This window comes from Ruditapes philippinarum, unplaced genomic scaffold (assembly GCF_026571515.1).
Source record: "Ruditapes philippinarum isolate M1 unplaced genomic scaffold, ASM2657151v2 ctg4460_1_1_1_1, whole genome shotgun sequence".
NCBI classification, from domain to species: domain Eukaryota; kingdom Metazoa; phylum Mollusca; class Bivalvia; order Venerida; family Veneridae; genus Ruditapes; species Ruditapes philippinarum.
This window is the reverse complement of record NW_026866943.1, coordinates 72,987-81,235: the sequence shown is the minus strand read 5'-3', so window position 1 is coordinate 81,235 and position 8,249 is coordinate 72,987. Positions and strand designations below refer to the sequence as shown.

Genomic DNA, 8,249 nt, shown 5'->3' with positions numbered 1-8,249 from the left:
TCATGTACCAAGAACATACTAACAAACCCAGGCAAAATGCATAATTGATATCATATATATCATGAATAAACATTTTAAATTATGACATTGGATTTTGTTGGGAAACTATAGTTGCTTAACCAATTTTCATGTAAAGTACTTCCTTATGTGAATATATAACACATAAATCAGTGTACTTACTATATTTATTCCAAGAAATGATTATGCAGATAGAAAATAAACAGAAAATTTAACTGTCTATAAAATATTTATAAAATAAAACCAGGACTGTAAGAACAAACTTTTTTTTTTGTAGAAACCTTTCAAGCACAATAGATAATACATGTGAGAATGTAAATTGGAATGGATACATATAATCAAATTGGCATTGAAAACAAGAGCCACTATCTAGCTTGGGCCATGCTTGGCTTTTTCTTATATTGAAAGTCAAACACATCAGTAGGAGAATATTGTAATATCTATTAGAGTACTCCTAGAAAACATAATATAAATGTATAAAGTAAATTTCAAATTTGAATAGTAAAGGTCATAGTTGAATGATAATTGTTCTTTTGTCCAAGAATGAATCAAATCATAGACAAAAACAAAGTTATGACAATGTGAGTGAATTTCAATTGTTTAACCTTGGAGGTAATGGTCATTTAAAGGTCAAAATATATCAGAAAAATTCAACATGTTGGTTCTGTGTTTGTTTGTTCAAGCATGATTCAAATCTGTAAAAAATAACAAAGTAATGACAATTCCAGCTAACTCCAAAGATATTTTATATCAAATAAAGGTCAAGGTCATATATGAACTTGAAGGGCTTTTGTCACAAAAACATGTCTCCCAAAACTGTGTATGGTTCTGATCACTCTTTTGAATTTTGGCAGTTGTACATGTGATAGATTTTTCTTTTTTTAACTCTTCGGCCATTTTGTGCAGAGAAACAGGACATGGCTGCCATCGTTGGATACCCACAATTGATAAACATGTCACATAACATGCAATCAATGATGAATATTAATGGTTCGGCCATGGGTATCCGACAATGAGAACATGCCAACAATGTGCACAATTAAGGATGGCACTGTACACGGTCACCCCTGTTTGAAATCTAACCAGCAGTTTAAACATTACTTTTTTATATAAGTTAAAGATAGAAAACATTATCAATTTTAATCCTATACTTATTATGGGTATTTATTGGATTCATTATTCAAAATTAAATGAAAGAGCATGGAACAAAATATTTTCAAGATCTAGTAAAATCTAAATGTTTTTAAAATTTAGTAGAATCAAAATTTACAATAAATATATCAATAAATATACTATAAAGTACATTATAACAATACATGTATTTTGGATAATACACTCTCAGCTGAAATACTTTAAATGGGTGTGGTATTATAAATGTTTGTAAATATTGTAAGTTATCTAATCAATAAGTCTATTCTTAATAAAAGAAACTTGCATCTTGATATTTTCTGTACAAACTAGAACTGTCATTGTCATGGCGTGAATACCCCCACATACCAATTTGTCAGAATCAACAGTAGTCATTTACAGCTCAGCCAAATCTGAGGGAAGTAAGCCAGTGCATTGCTAAGTTATATATTCTACATGTTTTAGTAGAAAAGATCAAAGTGAACTTTACCTTGGACCTACTGACCTCAAAACTAAAACTGCCATTGAATGACTTCAATAACACCCCCCCCCCATTTCATGCAGCCTTGCCTGGAGGTGTTTTATGATGAATATATGAGACCATTTGAGCAGACAAGCTTATTGTAATAAAAGCCCCTGTGACCTTGACCTTTGCCCCAGTAACCTCAAAATCAATAGGGGTATTCTACTAATCTTGACTAACCTCCATGCCAAATATTAAGACTATGGGTCTAAGGATTCTTAGGTAATTGGGCGGACAAGCTTTAATTAGCCAAGGCCCCTGTGACCATGACCTTAGACCTGAAAATAAATAGGGGTCATCTACTAATCATGACTAACCTCCATGCCAAATATGAAGACTGTGGGTCGAAGGATTCTTAAGTTATTGGGCAGAAAAGCTTTCTTCAGTCAAGACCCCTGTGACCTTGACCTTTGACTTGGTGTTCTCAAAATTAATGGAGGTCATCTACTAATCATGACTTACCTCCATGCCAAATATGAAGACTGTGGGTCAAAGGAATCTTAATTTTATGGACGGACATGAAAAAAGCGACGGACGCCCGACGGCCGGACAAGCTGATTCCAGTATAGCCCCCTTACAACTTTGTTGTGCAGGGGTATAACAGATTTCAAACATTGATAAGTTAGCTCATCTTCTTGGTGATGAACTGGCGCCTCTATATTCAAATGTGGTTCTGTTCATACACAAGTTATCTCATGTTCTTCATGATAAACTCTCACCTTGAAGTTGATAGAGTTCTGTTCATACATATTTCAAAAATAGATAAGTGATCTTATTTTCCTGGTGAAAAACTGGTCGCTCATTCAATATCAATACATATTATGTCACTCATTCAAGTTCTATACATATTATAATATTTCAAATATTGGAAAGTTATCTCATGTTCTTGGTGAAAGACTGGTGACTAGTTTTCTCCTCAATGTCTTTTCTTTTTCTTATTAGATTAAGTCAAGTTACTATATTCATGAGGCTTTCGACATCACACATTCCAACATTGCAAATGGCAAGCAGTCTCCTGGTATTCCAATTTCTTTAAGTTTTGAAAAACCCAAATGTGTCAATTTCTCTAGTGTTTCCGACATGAAGACACATCTACATGCATCTGTCCTTATCACTCCTGCTATTACTGTTCTATCATACAAACGCCACTGTTTCCTGAAATATTTGTTTAGAAAAAGTTTACAGCAAAATAAAAATTCCATTATTTTTGTTGTTTTTTTTTTCGGGGAGGGGGGTGGGGGCAATTTAAAGCACAATTTCCAGCTTTACTGCTTGATGAAGACCTTGGTGCACCTATGTGTATGATTTCAGGCACCTGGGTACCATCAATGTTCCATAAATGAGCTAGATAGCTTTCTCACATGAAATGATCCGTAAACACTTGCAGAGCACGAACCTACAGCAGTGAAAGGCTTAAAGGTTTAAAGTCAACCAATCGCCACAGACACCCCAAGTATTTTATCTATTTGCTAAGCAGCAATTTTTTCAAAATCATTTAAATTTATAAATGTGAGTGATTCTGATAAGCTATAGACAGCTAAGTGAAATCATATATGTCAGATATGTCGGAGTGCTTATTGTGAATATTCATTATTTTAAATTAATGTGAATTCTTCTGAGGTGAAAAGGAAAGGAAAGCTGAATTCCTAAATACATGTTACATGTCACAATTGTTCTTGTTATTAATTTTGTTCCTAATTTCTATTCTATAAGATGATATTTAAATTCACTGTAATTCCTTTTTATAAATTTGGATTTTTGTGACAATAGTCTATCCAGTGACAGAAGCTCACTGACTTAAAATAAACTATCCTGTGTCAGCCTTTAAACAAGTCAAGAAATAAAAGCTATTAGAATATAATAATTAAGAAATATCATATACAACCACTTCTAAATTATCATGTACCGCTTCCTTAAATGCCATGCTACTGAAAGAAACATTTTACCATTTATTCACTGCAAGGTTTGTCAGATTGACAGTCTCACATTTTATTTCATCCTCATTGACCCTAAAGCATCCTTAAAATCAATATCGTGCCGTTCACATTTACAAATCTGACATGTAGGCCGACCATCTGAAACAGAAAGTTGGAAAGATAAAATATAATTATTATTAGATATACATATAGTATCCCAATAATTATGTTAGTTGAAATCAATAGTCAAATCAATAATTTAAGCAGTGTTAGAAATTAGCAGTAGTCCTATAGCCCCTGAATACTAAATTTCTCCTCGGGCTACCAACTTTTCACAGTAACAGGCCTGACCAAGCCACTGTATTTTAAGAGGCAATATAAACAACTGTTTTGAACAAATTAATCGTGCCAGAGAAATGTCTTTTGGGCTAGTTAATATTCCAATCTGGTAGTCCGACCAGGCTAGTCGATTCAAATCCTAATTTCTTACACTGTTTAAGAAACAATTTGTTCAAAATTGTCCAAGAACAAAGATTTTTATAGTATACTATAGTAGTTATAGTGTATATACAGTATGTACTAAATGTCTTTTCAATCTACTATACTGTCCTTAAATTTTAAGAAAACAACTATCTTTAAAATCCATTGTCTCAGAAATTGCAAAACCAAGTAAATGAAATTGTTCTGTATTTGTATTATTCTACACAACTTCTGATCACAAAAGCTTCAAGGACATTAATGAGTGAATCAGGTCCTATCCTGAAAGATTGTTGCGTACAAGTTTGAAGACAATCCATTCAAAAATAACAAAGTCATAGCCACTAATAGCAAAAATCAGGAAAATTTAAATATTTTACCTTGAATGTTTATATGGAGGTCAAGTTTAGTCTGGTCTATTTGAAGGGTTGTTGTGGCCAAGTATGAAGACAATACACCAAGATCTGAAAAGTTATGAAAGGTTAAAGTTTGTTGACAGCAACGGGAAAGCTGTCATGACTGTAACAATATATTTTGACCCTAAATGCAAACTGAAAGTTCTAGCCTATACACACTGTTGAGGATAGCCGTTCAGCATTTTTTCAATAATAAATAAATGCAATGATAAAATTGGTAACTTGCAAGTCTTCTAACATTTTTACAAAGAATGAACATATATATTTTTTCCTAATAATTCTACGATGACGTTCAGCCTTTTATATTATAACAAGATATCGGAAAGATATATGAGAAATGAATTGGCCCGTGGACTTTAATGTCAATCATAGAGCTCTTATGCAAAATGTAATGGTAAGCAAACATCCAGCATGAAATTTTCAAGTAGCTAAAAGTGAAATAAAATTATTAAAAATACTTTGTCATAATTCAACTACTGTTGGAAATTGACCCACATGTTTGATTACAAATGTATCTATATAATAATGTCCATAAAAATATAATAAATTAATTTTCAGTCTCTTTCTCTTTGCGCTTTCACACAGATTTAAATTATTCAACTCCATGATTTTCAGAAGGAAAAAAAATCTTTTGATCATCAAACACTACAAATTACTATACCAACTGTAAATTGCAGTCTGTGCGAAAGGCTGTCGGTCCTCGGACCTCGCCAACTAAAAATCTGTAGGGTCGACATAAATTTCGATACAGTCAGTTGTCATGTCGGAATAAAATTTCAGCCAGTTTGAAACAATTTTTGGCCTTCTGAAATATGCAAAGCTTCAAAGATCGATCTATCTTTTTAATTTTTGCTTGTATTCACAGACCAAGATAACCAAAATCACCGCAGGATACGACCAGTTTTTGCTAAGTAATGTAAGCCACCATCTTGTCTCGGTTTAATTTCTTTACCAAAACATATTTTTTCTCCAATCTTCAAAATTAAACCTTTGAAAGATGTACATGTATTGTTCATTCGGAACTGCCTCGGCTATTATCTACAATATTAACCTCGGAAACAATACGGATTGAAAGTAGTTCTACCACGTGGTTTCAGATGTAAACAGAAACAGAGATAATGTAAATCGAATGTATATATTTGACATCTAATGCCTGTTCCGGTACTCTTTTGCTTGAAAATTTGTCTGACAACAATTTGTAATTTAGATATGCCTATTGATGTTCAATTTTAAACAAATCCGACGAAATGTCAACAGGTTGGGTTTTTGTACTTTCGGTTTCTACAACCATAATAATAAATATATAAATAATGAATTGTTTGCTTTTGTACCTATAATATCACTCATTTAAGGTGATCGTTTACTACATATATTGGAAATAAACTTGTAAACAACGCCCAGCATTAAATTACTTTTTGTTTACATGTTTATTTTCTTAGCGTAGGTTAGACCGAAATACCGCATCCGTTCTGTGTATTCATACTATTGTGTTCGAGGTCCTTATCCGAAGACTGACGGAAAGGGCCGAGTAGTTGCGATTGTGTATTGTTTTCTTGTGAATTATACTAATGTTTTATCAATTATGTTTCTGTATATTTTTTTCTTTAGTATCTTATAGTTGAGTCTGATAATTCATATATGCTAAATATTTTTCTTTATAATTATGGCAATATCCCTCCCCCATACCTACAAAAAAACCCTGTCAGAGTCCGGGCGTGGGAAAAATCATCAGTCTAAGGATACCAGTCCTTGCGGGTGGAATTTTTTTTTACTTTCGCATTGACTGAAATTGTATATGATATTCAATAAAATCTTCTTTTAGAAAAACAAGTTTGCATATTATTGTTTTAGGCAACTCATTTTTAAAATGCTGTACAGCTAGCCTCAACAGTGAGTATATGCTAGTCGTATTTGACTCGCATACAGCCAATACTGGTTCATACTGCTAGCCACTGCCTATTCCTCTACCAATTCCATGAATACTATTAGTATAATAATCAAATAGATGTTAAACAATAAAAGTAATGATGACTTAATATGATGTATATAAAATTCCGCTGCTAAAGACAAGTTGTTTTTATTGATTGTTTATATCAACAAAGGTAATGAAATAGATAAATACAGAATCCCTAAAGAAAGCCCAACACGGCAATATTGAAAATGTTGCAGGCTCGGTTTGATTGAGCCTGTTCATGGACGGTACTGGAAAGTGCAAGTTACCGTCCACGCCCCCTAGCACCGGCTTAAGCAGAATTCAACATTTAACATGAACTGGTAAAATTTAGAATTTTGAAACATCCGCAGATGTGTTCATATGGCGGTTATCATGGAACCTTCAATGTGACACGTTAGTGCCATTCCATGAAAAGCGGCATATGGTCCCCAAGTAAAAAAATGCGTGTGCCCTAAACGAGAAAACAATGGGCGGAACTAAATAAAATGGAATTTTGAAAGGGGATCTGAGGTTATGAAGTAAGTTTATCAAGTTTCCCCGGCAACAGAGTTGTGTGAAAAAAATGTCAATTTGATTAGCCCTTGAAGCAACCATGCACAACATGTGTATTAATAAATCCTTACAATTATCAAGAAAATAGAACAATTATTTTATCAAGCACGTAAGCAATAAAGACGTAATTTGACTGGTTTACAGAGAAAAATAGTTGAAAGTATCTTGACAGGTATTAATTGGAAATAGATACACAGTTCAACTGTTAAATGGAAGCGGTCAATCAGCTGTTTCGAAAATGAAAGTACACACCAAAAACACTTCAAATTCACATTCTTTGCGTAATTAATTTACAGAGTGCGTAAATGAACGCAACAAATTGTTAACGGTAAACCTTGTACGTTTTTTAGTTGATTTTAAAGCGTAAAATATGCCGATATTCACATTATCTGGAATCTGTTACATTTAATAATATAATCAGTTATCTTAATTCTTATTATTATCGACCTGTGGTTTTGAATTTTAATACAACTACTTTTTTCAGATATAAATGTCTATAAATTTACAAATAAAAAATCTATAAAATTATGGACTGACCATAAATATCATGAAATCCTACATCTGATGAAGGCAAAACTGTGAAAATCAGATCTACATGTATGAAATAAGTATATCTTATTTTAAGTCATATTGAATTACGGACAGGGCGGACTGTGACTCAAGATTAGGCGGACCGTGATTTAAAAAGTATTTATATGTGGACTAATGTAATAAAAGTATTAAATTATTGATGTCCCAAAATACGGTCCGCCTAGTCTCAAGTCACAGTCCGCCCTGGTACGGTCCGCCCTGTCTCACGGTCTGCCCTGTCCTGCAGGGGTCATATTGTATTTAACAATTATAATTATTATACTAGTCCTTTAAATTTTGGGACCTCTCATAGGATAGGATTTTATTCATTACAGGTCTGGGGCAGTACAGGGATTTTTTTTGCCTTATTTTATAGCCGATATTCGGTCATATTCCCAGTCGAAAATAGTATATTATTTTCCCATTCCACAGGAAAAAATTCCCAATTGAAAGTTACAAAATAAAAATATTTAATAACAAATTCTAAAATCTTAGAAAATAAGGACTTCTTCACTGTTATGGTGTTTAATAGTTTGAAGATGCCTTCCTAGACAGTTATTCTTTGCATTCATTTAATCACTACAAAATTTAAGTCATGCAATTTTTCCCAAATTTTAACAAAACATCGCTGAAATTCCAATTTCCATGGGTATGGGTCATGTTCCCAAAATCCTGGAAAAAAACCCTGCAGTACC

General features: G+C 33.0%; 1 long non-coding RNA gene across 1 annotated transcript; it reads right to left on the bottom strand.

Moving 5' to 3' along the window:
- Positions 1–292: 292 nt before the first annotated feature.
- LOC132734290 (uncharacterized) lies at positions 293–7,842 on the bottom strand. Its single transcript, XR_009626291.1, has 3 exons — positions 4,443–7,842; positions 3,616–3,744; positions 293–2,824 (listed from the first exon to the last, which is right to left on the bottom strand). It is a non-coding gene; the product is annotated as an uncharacterized LOC132734290 (long non-coding RNA).
- Between the last annotated feature and the right edge of the window lie 407 nt (positions 7,843–8,249).